The following is a 24,119-nucleotide window of genomic DNA, read 5'->3' on the forward strand; positions in this document are numbered from 1 at the left end:
GTCCCCTTGCACACCTGGCTCCGATGTCCATTTGCAGAGACTCTGGGGCATTGCTGGGGACAGTCACTCCACAAAGAAAGGTTGCCTGCTCCCCCAACCCTCCGTGGGGGCCCCATTCTCCGATTCATTTTACGCGGTCGCTGTGGGCTTCCTATCTGACCCCAGCCCGTCCTGCCCGCCTGCCATCCCCAGCGAGGGGTGTGTGCCTCTCCTCCAGGATCTCCAGCAGCAATATTTAACGTCCCCCACAGGAGGCTCAGGGCAAGGTGCTTTCTCGCGCCTCACGACACTCGCGTTAAGGAATATCTACCGATTCGGAAATGCTCACCTGACCAAAAAAAACGGGATATAGTGCACTGAGTCTGGGGCCAGAATCGCCCTTGAGGTCTTGGAGTCAGACCCTCTTCCCCCCGACAGGCAGAGACAAACACCCCAGCCTCTCACCGCCTTCAGAGCCCAGAGCCTTGGCCGGGTCACCTCTCTCCTTGCCTCAGAGCAAGTGGCCCCATTGGGTCAGGGCAGCCACCATGGGTCTATGAAGGCTTGGCTGGGGGGAGGGCAGGGGGGGCAGTCCCTCAGCGAATACCTCTCCCTGTCAGCCTGCCTGTACAGTAAAGGAAATCTGATTTTAAAAATAGAGCCTTGGAAGAGGAGATGAGAGGATATTTAGGGGTAGAGTTGAGCCTGGGGTGGGGGTGGAGGAATTAGGGGAGAGGTGAGGACAGGGGAGGGGGTGGGAGGTCCGAGGAGCTGAGGAGGAAGGTGAAAGCAGACAGAAAGGGGGCCCCAGGGAAACTATGGGTTTCCTGCAGGGATGCTCCCACTGGGACACCAGCCAGCCTGGCACTGGAGCTCCCCACCCTGGGGCTGCCAGGAAGGGCACGAGGGCTGCCATCAGAAGGAAAAGGCTGGACCATTCTGGCCTCCTTCTGGTCAATGCGCAAAGCCACTTCGGTTAGAGGGGCCCAGCCTCCAGGCCTGGAAATGCGTATTTTCCATTTACCCTCTCCACCTGCTCTGGTTCTGCGGAGGCAGTTGGTGGGAGTCACGGAGTATGATGGGTGCAGACATCCAGTGGGGCTGGGGGGCCTTGGAGAGTTGCTTGTACTTCAAAACCAATGTCAAGGTCAGGATGTGCCCTGGGTAGGTGAAGGCTTGGGATCTTGCTTGGGGTCCCTGGGTGGGCCAGTAGGGTGGATGAGATCCTTTCTCACTCAGGAGGCCGGTGGAAGCATGGGAAAGGTGGGGGGCTCTCAGGGCTGGCTTCCCCAGGACGCTGTTTTTGGCTTGGCTTGGGACCTTGGGCTCTGCAGGGCCCAGTGGGACCCTCCCTTCCTGGGAGGAAGCTGTGTGCTGCTGGCCTGGCACAGCTGGTGTTGGGGTACCCTCTTCCTGGTGGCTTGGACAGTGGACCTTGACTGTCAGGGCTCATGGGCCTCAGACATCATTGTAGGGAAGAGGACACTGAGTCTCTGGAAGGGTAATAGACATACCCAGGGCTTCTCCTCTAATTCTTTCTGGGCCGGCTAGTGTAAAGGCTTCCTGGCCTCCTGGTCCTGTCACCTGGAGAAAGCTCCCCAGCCCCTCACTTGCCCGAGCCATTGATGTCCACTGAAGGGAGGGGCTGCACCCTGGCTTAGCCGTGGTGCTATGTCCCCAGGGAGCCTTGTCTTAGGGACGCTCAATTGGCTGGCTGATGCCTGTTCCCCCCATCCTCCCCCCCCTCCCCCGACACTTAACTGGCAGCTCCAAGGAGGTACTTGGGTCTCTGTACCCAGAATAACCTGGTGAAGGGGAAAATGCCTCCAGTGGGAAGGGCTGGGGATGGGGGTACGGATGAGTCGTGCCACCCCAAGTGGCTGTTTGGCTCAGCCATTTCCTGAAGCTGCTCTTTGCCTTTTAAGGCAAGTGGGCAGGGGGAAGAGCCCTGCACCTGCCTCTGGGCCTGGAGCTGAGCTGCCTTTCGGGGCGACTTTCTGGGTATGGGCCTCGGTTTCCCCATAACTGCAATAAGGGGTTGGGTGGGGGTCTTCTCATGTTGCTCCTGCAGCTCTGGGCTTCCCTAGAGGGCCCTGGGCTGGGACCTTGGAGAACAGTTGTGAGGGAGGAGCTCAAGGACCCCTGTACCTGCTTCGGTGCCACCAGTTGCTTCTATAAATTGGGTTCCTCATATTATTTCTTCTGAAGTGAGGGCCCCACATTGAAGCAATGGGTGCAAGCACCCACAAAGTGGATTTTTCCTACTTTTTGTCTTGACTTTGCCACCTGGGATGGGCGGGGTTTGGAGTGGAGGCTGCTCCTGTCTCTGGTGGGTAGTCCTCCACTCGCCCCCTGCCCTGTAGACCCAGGGGGCTGGGAGTTGAAGGGTGGGACAACGGGGATGTCAAGGCAAATGGGGCAGACCTGGGCAAGGACTGGCTTGGCATGAAGACCTGGGCCCAAGCAGCAGGCAGAGGCGGGCAGACCCTGTGGGGCCTTGGGGTCCCCATTTACAGACGGGACGGTAACCTCCTTCCCAAGGGAGAGGGCGGTGGTGAACCCTTTGTAAGCCACCAGAGACTGGTTTCCAGCAGGACTCTTAGGGTGCTCACTTCTAGAACATTCACTATAATCTTATCGGTCACTATCTTGCATGTGCATCTCACATGGTGTCAACTTCATTGCTCTCTCAATGGCCCCATGGGGGGCTGTCCTGCTTGGGAAAGGAGGGGGGCAGCGATCTTGGCCCCTGACTTCCCCCACGATGCACATGCTGAGTCTGGAGCTAGAGGCAGGTAAGAAGCAGCATCGCCCGTCGGGGTCACCAGGGTTTATTTATTGAGTCCTGCTTCCCAAGTGCCTGCCCTGTGCCCTGCATGCTCCTAGCCATGGGACCCCATAATTGTCTGGGAGTTGAAGATAGGGGTGGGAAACAGATTTGCAGGGTTCAGTGCTGGCCAGAGGCCCCTTTGGAAGGGCCTGGCAGGGGCAGCACTCAACTCCAGTTTCCTGATGGAAGGAGATGGCCAGAGCAGACGCCCTAGGTGGGGCACCTGCTGGAGACCCCCAGGCCCTTTTGTGAGGGGCTGCCTTTGTTTCCTGGTGGTCGTGCGGTCTGACTCGTGGCCCAACTGGGGGCCAGGCCGAGGAGTGGGGCTTGGCGTCTGCCTCCATCTCCCCAGAAGGCTCTTACTGTCATTCCCACTTTGGCTAATTCGGTTATAGTGGAGGGACAAGACAGCTGGCCTGAGAAACTGCTAATAATAGCCATTCAAGTATTTGAACAGAGGTATCAGGTCCCTCCACCCGCTCCATGTCATGGATTTATTCCTACAGGCAAATTTGCCCTTTAACCTTTCCTTCCAAGCGCGCCCGTTAATTGCCCCGGCGCCCCCCCATCCCACTGGACTCCCCTGGGGGAGGCTGGCATGGGACTCCAGCCCCCAGACTTACCTTTACTGCAAGTGTCCCGGCGATCAACTCCTGTCTCCACCCAAACCTCACTTCTTTCTAGAAAGTTAGAGATAAATGTCTTTAATCATGAAAGAGCAAAGCAGAGATGGGGGGGACATGTTGCCCTCTTCTCCTTCTCCCTCCTGTCTTTTCCGTCCCAGACAGTGTCTCCCCGTCTCCACCACAGGTGGCCTGGAGTTGCGGTGGCCGCTCTATCACAGGAAGGGAGCTGACACCTGGCCTGGGATCGAGACAGAGGTCTGAAAATTGATATCTTTATATATGTATATATTTCTGATTTATTAACTTCATACATGAAACTCCTTAAGGATGGAACTAACCCAAGCCCTTTCTTTTACAGCCGAGGCTCACTGCCCCCAGTGGGCAGTGCAGCAGTGTTCCCTCTGGCTCCCGAGGATGGCATGCCCGTCTGGGGTGTGTGGGATCCTCTTAGGCAGCTCTTGGGGTTGACCAGCAGCACAGATTCTCATGTCCCCACCAGGTATGTACCTGTCTCTTACACCTGGCCAAGGCTTGGCTTCTCAGCTGCAGATGTGGGTACACACATTATTGGGGTGTATGTGTGTGTGTGTAGGAGCCATCAAGCAGCCTTGATTGGTAGTTGGGGACCTACAGGATTGGGGTGGACACAATCTTAATATACTAATATCACTGGAAAATTCAGAATAACCCTGTTGCTCTTCTCTGCCTTTTATGTGTAACAAAGGGAGGTGTCAGTATCTGTCCCAGGCACATCAAGGGGTGCCAGCCTCAGGGACACCTGTAATCGGTGGTGGGGACAGAGAGCACAGGTGCCACCTTGGAGGACATGTATTTTCTTGCACAGGTGACTGTAAATCAGGGACAGCACTTTTGAGGCATTGCCTGGATGTCCTAAACTAAGGAAATAGCCAGTGTCCGGCACATGGTGGTGGCCAGCACATGCAAACAGTGGCTTTTCCTTGGGGTGGCTCTGATGCCCACCTGGCCCTTAGAAAAACCTGTTTTGTTTTTGTCGGATTCTGAGGGATGGGAGGGGAACTGGGGCTGGTGGGTGAGCTTTGGGTTCCGAGGGTTGTCTTCTGGACGCTTTTGGAGGAGTTCGCGTCTCCCCTTTAAATTATCCCACCCTTAGGCTGATGCTCGTACCTGAACGTGAGCACTGCATTTTTCTTTTATTTATCATAAAAATATTTTGTACTTGTTAAATTATGACCAAAAAACTCAAAGTATTCACTGGGCCCAAATCCAATCCCAAATAAAACCAGGTGTAAGGAACGGTACAGCCTTAACATGCGTACACGCCAACCGGGGCTGATGGACCAACACTCCCATTTCTTCCCGTCCAAGTCAGGGTTGAGAATAGGTCTCTGCCCAGCAGAGAGGAGGGGCAGGGTGACTGAAGGTGGGAGAGAAAGTTCTGGAAGGGCCCGTCCACATGAATACCAGTTACTTGATTTCTGCAGAGGGAAGAGAGGACAAAGCAGGGAGGGGGGCTTCTTGCCCCAGGTTTGTAGATGGCTTGTTTTGTGTTCTTGCAGCCTCGGCGTCTGTGTCACTGGGTGTACACTCGGTGCTGCTGGTCTTTGTGCCCCCCTTCAGTGGTCTAGGGATGCTAAAGCCTGCTGGTGGCGCAAGGGGGCCTGGGGTAGGGGGTTGGAAGCTTAGTGTGCAAGCAGGAACTGCGGGCTCTGCGGGGATCCTGGGGTGCTATGTACTACTCTGGTCACAGTAGGAAGGCCTGGGCAAAGATGGATCAGAACTACTAGTGCTTCTATAGCCAAAACCTGTTCTGAGTTCGTTTGGAGGAGGAAATGTGGCATTGAGAGCCCTTGTCAGCCCAACAAAGGAATGGAGCAATCGTGGCGGGGGGTAGGGGTGGGGGGATTGCAGCCAGGCATTGGGTCTTTGCCAGCCGGGCTGTTGGCACGTGTGAGCTTAGGGGCCTCTGCTTTTTGGAAGCCCCTGTCCCCTTTGCTTGAGCCGTACCTCATGTCACATTCCCCTGCAGTTCTTATTCCAGTTAGTTAATCCCCAGGAACACGGGCCTCTTAAAGACTGAAAAGGAAAGCAGCTTCCCAATGGTGCTTTGTAGACACTGCTGCGGTAGCGGGAGGGATTCGGGGTCTGGGGTGGTGAAATTGTAGCCGGCAGGCACACACCTGCTGGCCCAAACAGGCACCTCGGAGGCCCTGGGCTCCAGCTTTACAGCACATAAAATTAAAAAAAGAATGATCTTTGAGATAAAATAAATCCCCCGTGTGGGCAGAACCTGCTTCTGGCGTACGTACTCCCCTCACAAGCCATCAAGCACATCCATCATTTTGTTTTTGTCAAAACAGAAACCAAAAAAACAAAAGGAAAATTAAAACCCCCCGCGAAATGTTTATTTTCATTAGACAAGAGATGCATTGATAATTAATAGGCTCAACTTTCATTACGAACCACCAGACGTTTCAGGGGAAGCTAAAACCATCTTTAACCCTTTCCTCAGTCCCAGGCCCCTCCCCAAACGCAACCACTGTTTTCTGTGGTTTCAGATAGCTTTCCTTTGCCTTTGCAAATATATACAAATATACACCTCTAAAAAGATTGGGTTGGCTATTTTTTTACTTAGACTCTATCTTGGTGTGTGTTTACTTTTGCAGCTGCTTATCTTTCTTCACTCAAGAATATGCTGGGAGATAATAAAGATTGACGCCACAATTTCTAACAAGCTTAGTATTCCACAATCTGTACCCGCTAGCGTTTATTCAACCACTTCACCACTGGGATGAGACGGCTGGGTCTCTACCTGGGGAAATTGTGGAGGCAGCTGTAAGTAATTGCTGATAGAGATGCTGGGGGGTGTGGGCTCCTGAGTGTTTGTTACATTATTACAAATGAATTTATGAATGCATAAATTAGTGAAATAAGAGAGGAGCAGGCCTGGGACCAATGATGAGAAAGTGTTTATGAACAAAGGATCATGATTAATCCAGTTCTGCACAAAATACTGAGGTCCATTGAAAGACAATAGGTGTCCGCTGCTTGGTTCTTTTTAAGAGCCGCCTGATACTCCCGGGTTTGTGTGCACCATTGTTTGTGACCCCATCCTCTGTTGCTGGAACCCCAGCTGGAAGTGTGTTAGGGGGTGTTTGGGGGGACACACACATATGCAGATGGAAGCTCTAGCAGTCGGGGGGGGGGGGGTCATGGCTGCTTATTAGATTATTTAAAAGAAATAACCAAAATTGAATACCCAGAAGAGAACTGGGCCTCGCACAGATCCATGATGAGGGTCTGTGATGAACCGAGGTTTGTGATTAATATAATTCTGCTCAAGTGACTTCCACTGAGACAGATCCAGGCTCTCCCCACTTGTTATTGTCACCAGTGTGGCAGTGAGCTTCCTGGCAGCTAAAGCCGTGATCGCTTCCATTTGCCACCACTTCTGAGAGGCGGGGTAGCTGGGTTCAATGTTTGGCAAAAGTTTATTTCATTCAAGTGATCTTTCTAGAATGCCATTTTGCCCCTGTCCCTGTTCTGCTTTAAACCTTCCCACTGACTTCCCAGAGCTCCTGGGAAATGGCCCAAAAGCCCTAGCCTGGCATATAAAACTCTTGAGGGTCTGCCTGGACACTTGCCAACCTCACTCCCTGCCTCCGCCCTCCCCTGCCTTGTAGACCCCAGTCACACCGAGCTACCTGCCCTATTTACATACCAAGGCTTCCCGAGCCGTCAGCATCACACCTGAAATATACCCCCAGTGACCCCTCAGTGGTGAATTCCCTGTCCAAAACCCACCAAAGTATCCTCCAGCATTGGGACGCTGTACTGACGCTTTTGACTTAGTCCAAAGGAGTGTTTTGCATTTTTCTAAAATGCATGAAATTGATCAGATGTTAAACAACCCCTCTCCTTCACCTTCCAGCCACCCTGGGCTCCTCTGACCACTGCCAGACCCCCTAAGATGCATGGATTGCTTTCCTTAACTGAAAACTGCCTTATTCCCTCTTGGACCTTCGGACAGTTTCAGAGAACAGCATCGTCTGAGTCTGGACATTGGGTGAGTCTTGACAACACCGTGGAGTAGCACTCCCTGGCCCCTAACGGCTCTGAGCCTCCCCAGCTCTCAGGCACACACACCAGGCAGCACCCCTCCCCCCCGCCCCATGTTTGCTGAAAGCATGTGGAGGGCCCAGAACACAGTGTCACGGGTTCCATGGGCAGCAACGGGGTTGACAGGTCCTGTAAACTGTGGGCTGGAAGAGATGCACTGTGTTTTTCCTGGTCTGCTCCTTGCCAGAGGCCAATGCGCCTGGTCCCTGCATGTGGACAGGAAAGCAGATGGGAGATGTGAGGGCTGGTGGACAGGACGGGGTTGGGAGTAGGGGTCGCTGCCTTTGGGACATGGTGCGTGGAGGCAGGGCAGAGGCTTTGAGGAGAGTGAGTGTGGTCTGGACACACTGCCTATGGGGCAGCGGGGCTAGGTGGGCAGGAGTCTTTAGAAGCTCTCAAGGTTTTGCCCCCTTTCTTTTCCCTGGAGTTGGGGGGTGGGGAATTCCAAGAGGCCAGTGTGTGGTGCAGCAGGTAGGAGCCTGGAGCCAGCCTCCCTGAGGACAAATCCAGCTACAGAACAGGCTGGCTGCATGTCCTTGGCAGATCCCCAAGTATTTCTCTGCCTTGATTTCCTGATCTTAATGAAAAAGGACTCCTGATGCTCCCACACGGGCTTAGAGAGAGGCTAGTGAGATGGTAGTTTACAGTGATCCCTGGCTCGGGGGCCAGCCTCGAGCCCCAGCAGGCATCAGGCAGGAGTAGCATTTGCCACCTTATTCTGTCCTGAGATGCTTCCCCTTTCCTCCTTGAGACGAACAGTTTCAGAGCAGCGAGTCCAAACAAAAAGACCAAAAGAAATGCGAGTGGGGAAAATCCACTCTGAGTCCCTGCTCCCCCTGCTCCATCCTAGCAGCCCTGAAAGGAAATGTGTATCTGCCTTTCCTCAAACACCTGAGGTGGGGGGCAGAAGGGGCTGCCTCCACGCTTTTTAATTGGGTTCTCCCAAAGAGTTTCGTGATCATTTATTTTATTTTATTATATATATATATATATATATATATATATAAAGTCAGACTGCTCTTCAGGTATATTTTTTAGGCTCATATTTTAAAGACTTTGGCAAGGGTGGCTAGGAAGGAACAGTGGTGACAGTCTCTGGAGGCTAATAATTCCTGGAAAAAGTTCTGGCTAAACCTGACTTCTCCTAAATTTCAGAGAAAAAAACACTCCCTGAGCTGGGAGTGTCTTTGCAGCCGTACCTAGTGGAAGCATGATTTGCGTGCTGCCTTTACACAAAAGTGAACTTCCCTGGCCACCACACACAAAGGCCCCTCTCTCCCGAGTTCTCAATTTGTTTATTCTGGAGTGTGGAGCCGGGTCGCAGATGTGTCCTGTGGCAGGGAGATTTCTCTGTGGCTGTTTGTGGAGCAGCCCGTGCCTCTGTAGACCATTTAGCCATTGAGCCTCGTGCTTCTTGCTGAAACTCTGTCCTAACTTCCACATGTGTGGGCAAGGGGCCCTGGCCTGCTGTGGCCAGAGCAGAAAGAGCTGTCAGTGGGAGAGGAGAAGGGAGAGTGCATTTTACTTAGCAGGGCCCCCTCTTGCCGGCCTGCCGGGTTTGGGCTAAAGTATTGGTTGTTCTGCGGTCTCAGCCCTGCTTTGGGTATGGGATAGGTGACTTTTCAAAACCACAGTAAAGCTCCTCAGAGCCCCCCTGCCTCCTTTTTCCATTTTGCACCACTAGCTACCCCCAGAACAGAAACGTTTATTTACAAAATTTCAAATGCTGCTGCCTTCTTGTCCAATTTCAAATGCTGCTGCCTTCTTGTCCGTTCCTCCACCCCCTGCCCTCTCATGCCACAGAGACTGGAGCACACATGTAAATATCACTTTCCCAAACACTTGCACATTGAAAAGTTCCAATTAGTCCTTTTACTACATTAAAACAACCAGCGACAACAACAACAACAACCAAAAAACAGCAAAACGCCCCCGAGGCTCACAGAAAGCAAGCTGTTTCCCTAAGTGCTTGCAGCTCCTAAATGTGGCAGGGAGGTGTGGGGGCCAGTCTGTCTGCCCAGGAGATAGCAAGGCCAGGCTGTTCTCTCCACCTGCGACACGATGCTGCCCCCCCACGGCGGGTCGCAGCAGCTGTCGCGACCCCAGCCTGGGTGGTTTGGGTTCTCAGGAGCCGGAGAGTTAGGGATGGTGACAAGTGGCTCCGTCGCTGGGTGACTGCGCCCTCCCCCAAATGCTCCTGCCCCGTGGAGCTGCATCCTTGGCCCCCCGAGGGTTGGCAATGCGGGTCAACTTCGCGAACAAGGACCCCCGGCTCGCCTCCCGGCCCGCACACTGCTCCCCCCTCCCCAAACACACACACTTAGCGCCTGCACAGGAACAAAGACGAGAAAACTCCTTTAGAAACTGCAGAACAGAGCCTCGTCTCGCGGAGGTCCCTGATAAAGGCCCCGTCCCCTGGAGTTCCTGGGAACTGAGCCCCCATGAATGGGCCCTGGAGAGTCAGCGTGGGCTGCGGCGCTGGCCTCACTCATCAACATGCAGGCTCCTCGGCCCCGACGCGGGCCAGGGGCTTTCACGAGTCCCCGGAGCGTCCAAGTCACGGGCCAGCAGCCGGCCGAATCGTGGCTGCGGCCCAGCCTCCAGAAAAGGGCCCCGCTTTTCCCATGACCGGGCCGGCCCCTCAGCCTGCCGGAGCCCCTTCTTTCCACTCCCCCCTCCCCCAGGCAGGCCCCCCACCCTGCTGCACCAGCCTGCTGCCCCAGAAAGGACACAGGCCAGCCTTTCTGGGCCTGGGAGCTGGGCTGGGCACTTGGCCACTCCAGGTGGCCCAGCCCTGGAGCCGGGGAGGTGGCTGTGGGACAGACCCCCACCCCCCGCCAGCCCCTAAGCACTCACCCCCATTCTCCGCGCCTTTCCCTCACTGCCTCATTGTGCAGAAGTGCTCCCCGTCCAGCCTTCAGTGCAGGACAAGGTACCTGGGGCTGCCCGTGCGCTTCTGCACTGACCCCAGCTGCTTCCTCCAAGCCAGCCCCACTCGGGACTCTGATGCAGGAGCTTCTTGAAGGCCTAGACGTGTGGGCTGCCAGCCCGGGCAGGGAGCCGTGCTGCAGCCGCCCCGGCCAAGTACCGGCCTGCCTCTCTCTGCTCGGATGCCTCCTATGACAGGGAGCTCTCTCTCTCCCCGCAGCCGCCTGGCCGAGCCTCTCCCAGCTCCGCGGCTGCCTGGCGGCTCCGCGGCGGCCCCCTAGCCCCCTCTGCCCTCACATCTTTGTAGTCAGCCGGCTCCCACTCTGTGCTTGCTTCTCCGCGCTGAAGAGCAGAACCCCATCGGCTGGGGGCTTGGGCTTGGGGTCCCTCCACCCCTGCCCCTTGCCCCCCGAGCATCCCGGACGGAGCCCTTTGCCCTGCTGTTCCCCAGAGAGCCCAGGGGAGGGCGCGGCTCTCTCCCGTGGGGCCGGCCGCGCCGCCTCCACTCGCTCAGCGGCTTGCGAGCCCTCGCCCTGTTTTTATGGCCCTTTTGCCAGTTGCCAGGGAGAACGCGCTCCCTGCAAAGCCCCCTGCCTTTTTCCGCTGGAGCAGCTGGTGGCCCGGCCCGCTCGGCTCAGCCTGCCGCAGGCGGCCGCGGTGAGGTGGGGGTCTCCCTCCCGAGTAGGGCAGGGCAGTCAGTCCCTGGGAGAGCAGGCAGGACCGACCTTGCAGCCAGACCGACCGACCGGGTCTGCCTCCCTGCCTCCCTGCCAGACCGCGGCAGTTTCCTTTACTTTTCCAAGCCTCGGGTTCTCCTCTGTGAAATGGTGATGAGAGGGGCCGCCTCTCGAGCCTGATGTGAGCCCTGAGTGGGATCAGAGTGGCTCCGCACCCCTCAGACACTTTAGGTTGGTGGAATAGGTGACGGGAGCTACGGACAGAGGATGGGAGGGCAGGATGGGACAAGTGTGGCTGGCCTTTGGAGACCCCGGGGAGCTTGCCAGCTGCATGACACAAATCAGGTAAGCCAGAAGCAGCTCTGGCCTGCCAAGTTTACAGTAGATACAGCCTCCAAAGCGAGGGGCCGAGCCCACAAGTGCATTTCATAGACCCGGAATTTGCACTGTATATGCCTGGCACTTAAGGAGACCCAAGGTGAGGAGGGAAGGAACCTTTCCCTACCACTTCCTCCAGGGGCCAGTTAAGACAGAAAGGGCTCCCGGGAGCCCACAGAGCTTGGAACACAGCCACCCATTCACACTCTCCCTTTCCAGACAATCACAGGGCACCTACCTTCCCCCGGCTGTGCCGTGCCTGGGGCCAAGGACCAGAGAAGCTGCCCGTCTCCTGTACCCGAAGTTCAGTCTGGTGGGGGAAATGGACAGGCAATAAGCAGTGTCAGTCAAGGTGATTGAGGGGAGAGGGAAGCAGTTGGGACTTAGGGAACCCCATCCAGGTCCTGAGCTGGGTTGTCTGCCTTAGGCTCCCCCTTGCACTAGGCTCATAGTCCCCCATTTGATTGATGAAGAAACTGAGGCACGGAGAGGTGAAGTCCCATACTCACCGTCTCTTGGCGGGTGCGGGACCAGGCTAGACCCCTTGTCTGCACAAGGCTCACACCACGCCCTGCGGCTGAAGCCCGTTCGGGGAGGCTGTGCCGAGTGCCGGGTTGGGGGTGTGGGTGGGCAGGGGGTGGATTGATCAGTTATAAGCACCTCCCCATGGAGCTTGAGATCCCAGCTCCTCTGTGGCCCAATCCGTTTGAAGGGCAGAGTCAAAATTAGGTGCTAGCACCTATGGGCAGAGGCTTATGAAAATGGGATTATTAACGTGGTATGGGGAGGGCTGGGCCTGGCTGCCAGTGGATCACAGAGCGAGGGGGGAGGGAGTCCTGGGGTTCACTTGCATGGATGAGGGTTCCAGGAGAACCGCTGGGTCCTGGGGCCTGCTGAGGCTTCCCAGTGGGAGAGCGCACCTTGGAGGAGACGGTTGGGCATGGGGGCTTGAGGGTCCACATCTTAAGGGCAGCCCCCTTGCCTTGGGGAAAATGCCCAGAGCTGATGCACTTTTTGGGGAGGGGGATCCTCACCCCTTCCTGTGAGAGGGACAGGGACCCTGAGGCTTCCTGTACCTCCAGTTCCCTATCTCGGAACTGGAGCTGGAGACCCAACATCCTTGCACGTCGAGCCCCCGATACAACCACCTGTCCCTGGCCACCAGGAGGAGCCCCAAACACCAGTGGGCTTGTTGGGGCAGCATTCCCCAGGAGAGTCCCAGGTCCCTTCACCAGAGTGAAGGTGTGGGTGGGGAAGGGGGTTGGGGCCCCGTCGGGAGTTATGCATGGGGCAGGAGTTGGGCCGCTTCAGATTTGTGCCAACTCACGGTGCGGTGGAGTCAGACTTAGAGTCCTTCCGACGCGGTCCGGGAGGAGTCTGTGGCGCCCCCACGTGCCGCAAGGGGGCCGCCTGGGCCGCGTTTGTGAGCCCGCAAGCGAGGAGGGGAATGCAGCGTTAGGCGCGGCGCGTCTACGGCCGGGAGGGGGCTACCGGGCCGGCCCGGGGTCGTGGCGGGCCGTGCCCCTCCTTCCCGGCAGGCCAACCGCAATGCAGCAGGCTGCGGCTCTTGCGGGGAGGGTGAGGGGTGAAGGATGGAGGAAGGAGCGTTTCCAGGTGGGAGCAGCATGGAGGGCGCCCAGGAAGCTGACAGATGAAAGGGGGCAGAGTCTGGGCAGCTCTGGCGGGGCCAGGAGAGGGGAAGGGCTGAGGGTGGGTGTGGCAGATTCCGAGGTCTGGGGAAAGAGATGTGGACTTAGGATCAGATTTGTCATGGTGCCAGTACAGCAGAAAGGAGAGGCTCAGGGACAGGGAGGAGAGGGGCCGGGGTGGTGTGGGGCAGTGGCCCCCTCTCTGCTTGACACACAGTTTTAGGGTAAAGCACCAACTCCTGTCCTCTCAAAAAAACAAACAAAAAAAGTGAAAGGAAAAAAAAAGGCAGTGGAAAACTGAAGCAGGCAGCTACAAGCTGCCCAGCGTGGCTGAGCCGGCAGTTCCGGGGTCTTCCATGGGAGCCAGCGTGACTAATGGGGTGACGATGTTGTCCCAGAACCCAAACGGGTCCTGGGGTCCCAGGGAAGTCACTGGGTGGCCTGTTCTGCCTTCAAAGCCAGGGCAGAGGGTGCAGGAGCCAGGAGGGCTCGGGCAGTGGTGGGGGAGAGGAGAAATTTGTAGGGAGCTGGGAGGCCTCTGCTCAGGGCACTGCACCCTGGCACACTGCCCCCAGCTCACCTGCCTTAGGGTAGCTTTTTCCTAATGGCTGTGACCCATTTCTAGTTGCTGTCCCACTTGTCTCCTTTGAACCAGCAGCCCCTTTCTGTCCCCCAAGATTTAGCTGGACCCCTGGGCTCCTTTGCTCTACTCAGTGGCTTCTCATCTCTCTCTAGTCTCCTAACCTCCATGCTTATATTTTTACTTATAGCTTTAAAAACTTGTATTATGGGACATTTCAAACAACACCAAAGTAGAGAAAGTAGCACACTGAGCCTTGTATTGCACTTACCCAGATAGCAGCCTTCGGCGTCTGGCGCCCCTCCTTCCTTCTAAACTCCACACTGCCCCCACCCACCCTGACAAGGATTATTTTGAAGCAAAAATTCCAGACACCATGTCACTACAGCTCTGTTTTCAGTGTGTGTGTTTTTTTAAATGACTCTTTTCTTTTATAAAAACATAACCACAGTACCAGTATCACAGTTGAAAAACTAGCGACACTTCTTTAATGTCATCCCATATCCATTCAGTGTTGAAATGTTCCCGATTGACTCATAAATTTCTTTTACAGTTAGCATGTTCAAATGAATATCCAAACCATTTCCTGCCCTTCCAAGGGGGCACTGGGGTGGTAGAAGGTAAGTGCAGCTACAAATTCATGGGATTTGAATAGCTGTCCTGACCTTAAGTGGGAAACCCAATCTCAGTGAATTTGTTTTCCCCCTGAAAAAATGGGGAAAATTCTGGGTCTCTTCCAGGGTCATTGAAAAGGTTTGAGATAATGCATGCAAAGTCTCCAATCCCTTGCCTAATATATTATAGACATACAGCAAACAGTAGCTTCTAGAATTAGAAGAAAAAAAGATTTTTTTTTTCTGGAAATCTCTAATGGTAGTTGGCCTGGGGTAAGCAAAACAGAGCTGGCTATCGTTCACAAAACAAAAGGCTCCTGGCAGTCCCGGCCCCTGAGTGATTAAGACAGAACGTGCCCCACATCTCAACAAGGACAGCCTGCAGTCCAGGGGACTGGGTCTACTTGCACCTCCCTGCTCGGAACTCAGTAGCTGACAGTAGTCGCTGCTACCCGGGATCAACAGGGGCCCCCGCTGGGTGCCAGTCCACTAGGTGGCACCCTCTGCTGTGCTGCAGGGGGGTCCACCAGCCCAGGTGCTGGCCACTGCCCAGCCCTGGGCACCGCAGGAGGAGACACCTTGCTAAGATATTGCAGATGATTTCTAAAAAGCATTGCTCAACAAGGCATGCAAGATGCAGCAGTTTTCTCCCTGCACAAATGCCTGCCCACTTGGTAAAGTAGAGGAAATGACATTTAATGACCATATGCTCAGGCCACCCACTGGGATGTCCATACTCTGATTAAATTCTCTCTTTTTAAAGCCATGTCTGATTCCCTCTATTTTACAGATGAAGTCTGCTAAGAAGCAAGACCCAGGATTCCACCCCAGGTTTGTCTTGATTCCTCTGTAGCATGGACAGATGGAAAGATGGATGTCTGGACTGATGGATGGATGGATGAATAAATGGATTATTTGGATTGATGAAAGGATGGCTGGATGGGTGAATGGATGTTTGGACTGATGGAGGATGGACGATTGGATGGATAGATGGGCTGATGAAAGGATGAATGGATGCTTGCTTAAAGGTGCACTGGTGCATGGAGAGAGGACTGGCTGACTGAAGAATGCAGGTGGGATGGGTGAAGTGTAGATGGTGGAAGGATGAATGAATGAGGGAGAATTGGCGATCTCTCACCAGGATCAGTGCAGAGGAGTGTCCTTTGAGCTGAGCTTGCTGGTGAAGCTCCGGCCTTCTGCTTTGCCTCAGAGCATACAGGCTGGCTCAGGGGGCTCTGGGACAACAGGTGGGCTGCCAGCTAGCTCACAGGCACCACGCCCCAGCTGGGGTGCTGGAGCTGCTCAGTGGTAGCACTCAGTCCCAGCTGTGTCTGCCCAGCACCTGGGGACAGCAGGCAGCCTCTCCACGGGCTCTCCTGGATGACTAAGCCCCAAGCCCCCACCGTGCTTTGTGCTTTGCTGATGGGCTGGCGTAACGTTTGCTCCTTGAGATCATCACAGCCCTCCCCGAGAGCAGTTAAGAGTGTCCTCAACTAAGAGAAAGAATCCTGAGGGTTAGGAGTGGTAAGCGACATATCCCAAGTCACAGGATTTGAACCCTCATCTGCTTCTCTTCCAGACCCTCACCCTCCCCACATTCCTCCCTGTGTGACCTTACCTGTCACAATCTGTCCTCCCTGGGGTCCACCCAGGTGGGGACCCAGCTTCCCAGTATGTCAGTGAGCCAAACTTCTCATCCAAATGCCCTTCTGTCTATTTCTCAAGGAAGGTCTTCCCTGCTATGTCCTGTGTGTAATAATCACATGTCTGAGGGTCCCCTATGGCAGTGGCCTCCTGCAGGATGATGGGCAGGTCAAAGGAGATTTCTGGTGGCTGGCTTTCTGAAGTGAGTTCAGAATCTGAAGGGAGGTGTAGGCAAGGAGGGAGGGAGTCAGATGGTGAGCTGGAATGCACACGAGGGAACGTCTGTGCACCTGCCCTGACAGTGGCCTCAATTCAGCACGTTTCGAGCACCTGCTAATGGGCTGACCCTGTTATCCATCACAGATGCTGGGGCTGCCATACCAGCCCAGCCTCTTACTAGGTGGGTGAGCTTGGGCAAGGTATTATCCCTGTGCCTCAGTTTCCTCTGTTGTAATGTGGGGATACCAACAGTGACTTATCAATGGCCCCTTGAAGATAAAGTGACTCAAACTGATAAACTGCTTAGAACAGACCTTCCCATTCGGTGAGCATTCAACAAGTATTTCATTATATTGTAATTGTTGCTGTTAGATTAGAACTTTTTTCATTGAGATGCTGTTTATATCTCATTATCCACATTTTATAGATACCTGAACAGGTGACCAGAGAAGGTGTGAGTTGTCCTTGGGGAATGAGACAGGAAAGTGGAAACATAAATACAAACTTGAGTCTAGAAGTTGCAAGATCTAGGTGTGGCAACAAGAGTTACTGATTCCAAATGGCCATGCATCCTCTGAGGAAAGACCGAGTCCTGGAATAGGTGACACTCCCTTGAAAGGATTTCCTTGGGGTACAGGGTGTTGCAAGGGGGGTCAGAGGGGAGCCAGGGAGAAGCCAGGTAGCAGAAAAGCAAGAAACAATTGCAGTTCTTTGGGATCAGCCTCACAGTTTCTGGAAGCAGTGGTTGGGGTTCTTGAATTCTCAGAGACATTCTTACCAAAATTCTTCCCCTGCCTATTTGCTGGGGGAGAAAGTAGCCACTCTAGGAAATGTTTTTTTGCTTGCTTCTTCAAGGGTGACCAGTCAGAATAGTTCCAGGTATTATGCCATGTGGGCATGTGGACTGGGTGACCCCCTTCCATTCCTGGGGAACAGCTTGAGCCTGGGTGGTGTGTGACTGCATGGGGTGGGTAGTGCTGCGGAGGCGGGTACAGTTAGGTGCTCTAAGAGCTGGAGAATGGGATATGGCTTTAGCACTTGTGCTGACTTTACAGGCTATGTTGAGGCTAAATTATGACCCCAGTGTGGCCTGGGACCAGATTGGAAGCATCTTCAGTGTAGCTCCTAGAGGACAGGCAGCTGTTCATTCACCCAGGATGATTGGTGCACCCTGGGGATGTCCTATGCCCCTGGGGCTTCCCATTTGGGGGTCAGACAGTAACCCACCTCCCCCACTATGCATTCATACACCCACACCAGAGGCTGGCAGTGGAGTGGGGAGAGGTCCCCCAGCTGTAAAAATGCTGGCACTGGAGCTAATTGGATGAGCCAGCCTGCCTGCATTCACCTCTTAGCTCTGTATCTACCAACCTCTGTGATCACTTGCAAGTTGCTTAACTTCTATGAGACTCAGTTTCCTTATATGTGAAATGGGAATAACGCTGTGTTTGTTCAATATTAATTGAGCTTATCTGTGAGCTATCTTCCCTCCTTGCCTCCTGTTCCCCCTTTGCTTTTCTCCATAGTTCTTATCACCATCTTATGTCCTATATTTTATACTTTTCATTTTGCATATTATCTGTTCCTGCCTTCAACTGCCAGGGTGCTAGCCCCACGGGGATGGGGATTTTGTCTGTTTTGTTCACTTCTGTATCCCCAGCACCTAGGCAAGTGTCTGGCATAAAGCACATCTTCAAAACTTTTTTGGGGTGGGGTGGTGAATGTTGAGTTGCCCCACCCCAGAGAATTGTAAATGCATGCATCCCAGATGTCAATGCATGCAAGGCAGCCAGCGTGGTGCCTGGTATAGAGTATGCATCCAATAAATATTGGTTAATTATGATGATTATGTCTAATTTGCAGGCCTGTCGTGAAGTTCAAGCAAGCTAATGTCTGCTAGAGCATGCTTCGAGCCCTACGTGCTAGGCTCCAGAGGTTTAATATTACCCATTCCTTGCTGCATGGAGGAACAAGTGCTCAATTTGGGTGCTTTCCACTCTCCCGCTACCTGGTAGGTGAGATTGTTGTCACCTGAAGCTCAGAGAGGGGGAAGGTCTTCCCCAAGGTGTCATGATGTGTTAAGGCAAGGGCAGAGGCCACACTGGCACCCTGGCCCTGCCAAACACCCTTTCCCATTCCCCTGTGTGAGTCCTCAGGTATATGCCGTTCGGAGATATTTAGATACAGACACCTAGTGCCTAGGATTGGTTCCTGAGAGTCGGTGCCCATTTGAGGGTGCTGAGAAGAAAAACTTGTTGTCTGTTGTCACAAAGGGTCACAACAGCGCCTCTTTTGGTTTTGGGGAAATAGTTTAAACATCAAAATTCCATGGTCTCTTTGCATGATGTGAATTTCAATTTCCCAAAGCATGTCCCTTAGTTGGTTCCCTATTTTCCAGGACATCTGTTGAAGCTTTGACGCCACATCCAAAAAGGAACCATTTCCTGCCTCGTGGCCCATCCTTCCTGGGGTTGGCCTGAGTGTGGAAGTAATTTGTTTTTTCTGATCGGATTGGGGACCCTGTGACCAGTGGGTGGGCAGCGAGGGAGAGGGGTGGTAGCAGCAGTTGCTTTGGGTCACAGGAAGGTGGAGAGGGTGTAGGACAAGCCAGAGCCCAGCAGTGCCTGAAGCGCTTCTTCATTTCAGTTCCTGTCCACACCTTGGTTCACACTGGTGGTAAACCTGGCTGGTCCAGTTCACCTGGGGCCCTGGTTCCTTGAGTTTCCCTGGGTAGCTGGGCAGCTGGAGTTGAGCGGGGAGTGTGACACCCAGCTTATAAACAAAAACAAGTCAAAACAAGATAGTTTGTAAGGGTATGTACGTATGTCAGACTTTTCATATATACCAAGGGTGGGGGGTACCCAGGAGATTGAGGAGTGATGAAGGAAGAGGCAAGGGACTGGGGTGGGTGGGGCCAGGGGGGTGGCTATTGCATTGGTTTGTACAGTTGGTGAGATAAACGGAGGTGTGGGTAGAACAATGATGGGAGTGAGCAGAGGACCAAGGGACTTATGAGAGAGATGGGGCGGTTTGGGGCTGTTAATATTATTAAAAATAACAGAAGAATAGTGTAAAAATGTAACAAAGGCCTGGAATGGGGCAGTTGTGAGAATGTGTTCTGAGCTAAGTGCTGTGATGACTCCAGCTCAGCTGAGTTGACTTTAACAAATGACAAACAAAAACCAAACCCCTGTCTCCCTTTCAACAGGACTTTGGGGTCCCCCTGCTGAAGAAAAGTCTGGGCTCCCACCTCCGTGTGATGGGGACTGGGGACAGTTGTGAGTGGGGCTCGGTGGGTGTCGACTGACGGGTTAAAAACGAAGGAACGCGTAAATAAAATGAAAGCAGGCCACGCATGTAAACAGGCATCGTCTGCCACAGGTATCATCACTGTGTTGGAGAGTCCCGTGTTTCATCCTTTGGTTTTCCATCTAGTCACGTCATGACCTTAAACCTCCGCTTTCAGCCGCCGTCAGAGAATGCGTTTTGAAGTCAGGACTACGAATAGTCTTACCCAGCTGTGGTTATTAATATAAAAAAGTTCTAGGCTGTTGGCGTGTGGGTGGAAAGCAGATTGAGATACATAGAGCAGCCTTCGGTTTTGGGTTGAGTGGTGGCTTCCGGTGTATTTGCTGTGCGGTTACAAATTAGATGAGTGAATTAGATGAAGTCGATGAGTAAATAAATAAATGACAAGATGAAAGGGGGCCGAGAAAGGGCCAAGAAAGATAATGTTTTCTGAAAGGATACAGTTATGTGCAATTATGGAGTTATTTTTCTTAAAGGCCCTTATCTTTGTGACTAAGAACCATTTAACTAGACTTAAGTGCTAATCACTGTTTTTGCTCTGCGTTAGTGCTGGGTTCATTGTATTAAAAATAAATAAATAAAGCAATATAAAGGACAAGCAGGAAATAATGACGAGAGTATGTTTGGACTCAGGGATTATTGCTCCTTCAGCTCTGTGTTTCTGAGAACATTAGAAAAAAGATCTAGGCTGGTCCCTTTGTGAGAAAGAAGTACAGAGACAGATGCAGGCTTTTGAAAGTTTTTATTCTTGTCCTTGATTTGAATGGTGAATTAATGCATCTTTATTGTAATAATAAAAATTCAAAATTGAATAAATACGTAAAATCGGAGCTATGTTTGGAACAGTGATAAGCCTGGTGCTGCTAACACAGTGGCCATTAAAAATATCTCAGTTCTTTCATCCTTTCTAATACCTACCTTGTGTTCTGCAGAGTGGAGGCCCCGATTGAGCCAGTGATACTTTCTCGATGAAGATCTTGGCCAAACTGTGCATGGGAAATGAGCTGTGGACTAACCTATGTACGTGTGGTTAGTGGTGGTATTTTGAGGTTGGGTGGTTAACCGATGGGTGTTTATTGCCTTATTAAACATGAATGAGCTCATAATAAAATAAAAGATGGTCAAGTGTGGACCATGGACAAGACTGAACCAGGAACCAAGGGTGATTAATCTCCTTCTACCTAAATGCCACCAAATTAAAAAACTATAACTAGGTTATTCTTTGTATGGGAGATGAGCATGTAGACAGATATATGCCATTGTCTCTTTTCTTGTTCTTGGGTTGGGTTCATGCATTTGTTGAAGTATTAGATTTTAATAAATGAAAGAGGGTCAAGTGTGGACTAGAAAAGACAGTGTACCATGACCCAAGATTTATCATTAAAGCAGTTCTGCGAATTTGAGGGACATTAAAAGAAAGATCTATGTCATTTTGTTTATTTTAATAGCTTTTTACTATTAAATTATGTACTGTAGTCTTTGTAAACATTTCACTATTGATGAAGCATTCAGCTAACTCAATGAGAGAGGTACACATATGGATGTAGGTATTGGTAGTTTTCAATTTATTGGGTAGGATGAGTTCATGGGTGTTCTTTTATGATAAAAAAAATGATAAGTAAAAATTTAAAAGGCCAGCATAGATCAATGAAGATAATGTGTATAAACTAAGGCAGATCAGTTCAGTTTTGCACAATGAGAGCCACTAAAGGTGATCCAGAGTGTTCATTTTTCCTAATATTTGCTTTCCATAGAATGGACACCCTGTAGTTTCTTTAATCATGCAGTATTTGACTGTTGGGTGGATTAGACACATAGAGAAGATGTAAGTAATAGTCATTCTTAATCTTTGCCTGGAGAGTGTCCTTTTTTTTCCCTATGGAAGATGAATAACCACAAAATTGAATGAATGAACAAATTAACAAAACAGGAAAGGGTCAAACATGGATGAAAGATGACGTCTCCTAATCCCAGAATTAATATTATTCCAATTCTGTACAGTCAAGTTCTATTTTAAAAATGTGTTAGTTATGGAGTAATCATTATTCTTTCCTTGAATGGTGGTACATTGGATGTTGATTTTAGTACTAGAACTAAATAAATGGTTCCATAAATGTTTAAACTAAGAGAAAGGCCAAGACATGGACTAGTGATAGAAGTGGCCCGAAGATTAAGTGGATTGCAGGTAATTCAGCTCTGTGCTCTTTACCCCCATGATGATGATCTAGGCTGTTTCATTCCTTTCACCAGCAGTTTTGTATTTCACTGTGCATGTATTCCAGAACTTATTTAAACATTCCTCTATTCACATCTGGGTTCTTAACACTTTGAGCAAGGAGTACAGAGGGAGATGAAAGGTAATGTCAATGTTTTACTCATGGAGTAAGACATTTATTGGGCTTATGGTTGCTCATTAAAACTTCCTTCCAAATGGTCAAATCAAATAAAAGAGGGCTGAGCATGATGATAATATTTCATGAATTAAGGATTGTGATTAATCTAATTTAGCATCATTAGAAGAAGTGCTAGGCTGTTACCAGCACTATCCAATAGAACTTTCTGTAGTGATGGAAATGTTCCATAATCTGTTCTATCCAATATGGCAGCCACTAGCCACATGTTGCTACTGAGCCCTTGAAAGAAATGTGGCTAGTTTGTTGCATGAGAAAACATTTGATGAAGAATTTTAAACCTTACTCAATTAAAATTTAAATACTCATAAGTGGCTAGTGGCTACTCAGACAGTTGTGTTGGGTGGTTGGTTCATGGAACTTTGCTGAATATTAAATATGAATAAATAAATCAATACATACAGTTAAATAAAAGAGGGCCAAGTAAGGGTCAGTGATGAGACTATACCACGAAACAAGGGTTTTAACATAGTTCTGCTGAACTCTAGTGCAATGGAAACTTTGGTTCATGATAAAAAAGACATAGGCTTATTCGTTTATTTTATCAACTATTTAGTATTTCCTTGAATGCATGCCTAATAATTTACATAAACATTTCTCAGATGTTGAAGAAGCTATGAATCTTGGTGGGAGAGGATCAAAAAGTTGTTGTCAAAGTTTTAGTTGGTGAGTTTAATAGTGGGTTTGTGGATATTCATTATATTATTACATTATTTGCTTCAAAAGATGAATAATAAATAATAAAGGTTTCATGCAGTACAAGGATGATAATATGACATAAGCCAAGATTTGTGGTTAGTTTAAATCAGCACAACTCTGGTCTATAAATAAAAGTTCTCTTCTGTTACATATATTGATATGGCCCATATAAACAAATAGATGTAACTAACTAATTGCCAGTATACATAAAGAGGGCTAAGCGTGGACCAATGATAAAATGTTAAAATCAATGATAAAATCAGGAACCAAATATTTAGATTATCCTATTCCTGCACAACTGAAGCCCATTATATAAAGATCTTTGTTTCTCCATCTATCTCTAGTTGTCTATCTGTATTTATCTCTTAACTACCTATATCAATCTATCTCTATAGATGTTATATATACATATAGCTGTTTTTATTGGGTTTGATGGAGCATTCATGGTGATTTCACGGATTATGTTATAAAAAGGTCAATGAATAAATTCCCAAAAATAAAAAGAGGGAAAATTTATGAATTGGTCTTTGCTGCAACAGTGCCGTGCAACAAATAACCCCAAATTTCAGTGACTTACTAATAACAAAAGTGATAGTTTTTTTCTCACAAATGGGTCTGCGGGTCTCGTATAGCATTTGTGTTCCAGGCTTTGGGGTGGGTTCAGGTCTGCCGCACTTGCCTTCTAATTTGGGATCTTTGGATAAATGAGCTATCATTGTCTGAGACTCTTCTTCTCAGGGTGAAGGGCTGAAGTTAAGAGGCCAGGCAAAATCACACAAGTCCATGTAAAATCTCTGGATGTGGCTTCGGGGCATCCACCCATACCCCACTGCCTTGCAGTGCAGGCCACCTGACTGAGCGCAGCGGTCACTCGTGGGAAGAGCATTCTTTCTGTGGGAGGGTAGGGAGAGGGAATATTTGTGAGTATTGACACCCCCCTCCCCCATCTTTCCCAGTTGGTGAGAAATAGGCGGTTCCTGCCCACTGGTGAAATACAGCCATCCCCACCTCACAACATCCCAGAAGTCCCATAAAATCAGTGCTCCAGCTCACCATCCGTGTATTATAACTTGACAACTCCTCTTTATAAACTAAAGAGATGGGTTGTTTGCCCCCACCTGTCAATGAACTTACCTTGTTAGAATCATGGCAGGATGACTGTAATAACCACCTCCCCGTGGGAAGTGCAGGGATGAGAAGCACAGAGCAGTCGCCTCTCCCCTGCTGGCAGGATCTCTCTACCTGAGAATTGCCTAAGTTGTTTGTTTAGGCCTCAGTTTTCCTCCCTGGAGTAGCCCCCCAGTCCATTGTTCTCCGTGGATTAGCCATAACCCTTGGTGTGTCTTCCATCTCCTTTTCCTTCTTGGACACATCTGAAGTGGGCTTGGAGGATTTACCTTTCCTGGAGCCACACTTTCTCAGCTGGTTTTTACACATAGAAAGTTGGGCTAAGAGTTTTACTTTTCAAACAGCTACAA

The 24,119-nt window shown here is 51.1% G+C and overlaps 1 long non-coding RNA gene and 1 other non-coding gene across 3 annotated transcripts in view; both read left to right on the forward strand.

Moving 5' to 3' along the window:
* The first annotated feature begins 6,362 nt into the window (after positions 1-6,362).
* On the forward strand, positions 6,363-6,439 carry LOC143652896 (small nucleolar RNA SNORD112). The gene has a single exon (XR_013160943.1). It is a non-coding gene; the product is annotated as a small nucleolar RNA SNORD112 (small nucleolar RNA).
* A 6,582-nt stretch (positions 6,440-13,021) lies between these two features.
* The window catches only part of LOC143652214 (uncharacterized), an 81,591-nt gene continuing 70,493 nt past the window's right edge, over positions 13,022-24,119 (forward strand). The window contains exons 1-4 of one of the 2 annotated variants that reach the window (XR_013160493.1): positions 13,022-15,190; positions 18,086-18,233; positions 19,431-19,603; positions 20,464-20,551. This is a non-coding gene — a long non-coding RNA (uncharacterized LOC143652214). Of the gene's footprint in view, positions 18,234-19,430; positions 19,604-20,463; positions 20,552-24,119 lie in introns of both variants that reach the window. The other variant, XR_013160492.1, reaches the window with a different exon arrangement.

Source organism: Tamandua tetradactyla, chromosome 12 (genome assembly GCF_023851605.1).
Source record: "Tamandua tetradactyla isolate mTamTet1 chromosome 12, mTamTet1.pri, whole genome shotgun sequence".
NCBI classification, from domain to species: domain Eukaryota; kingdom Metazoa; phylum Chordata; class Mammalia; order Pilosa; family Myrmecophagidae; genus Tamandua; species Tamandua tetradactyla.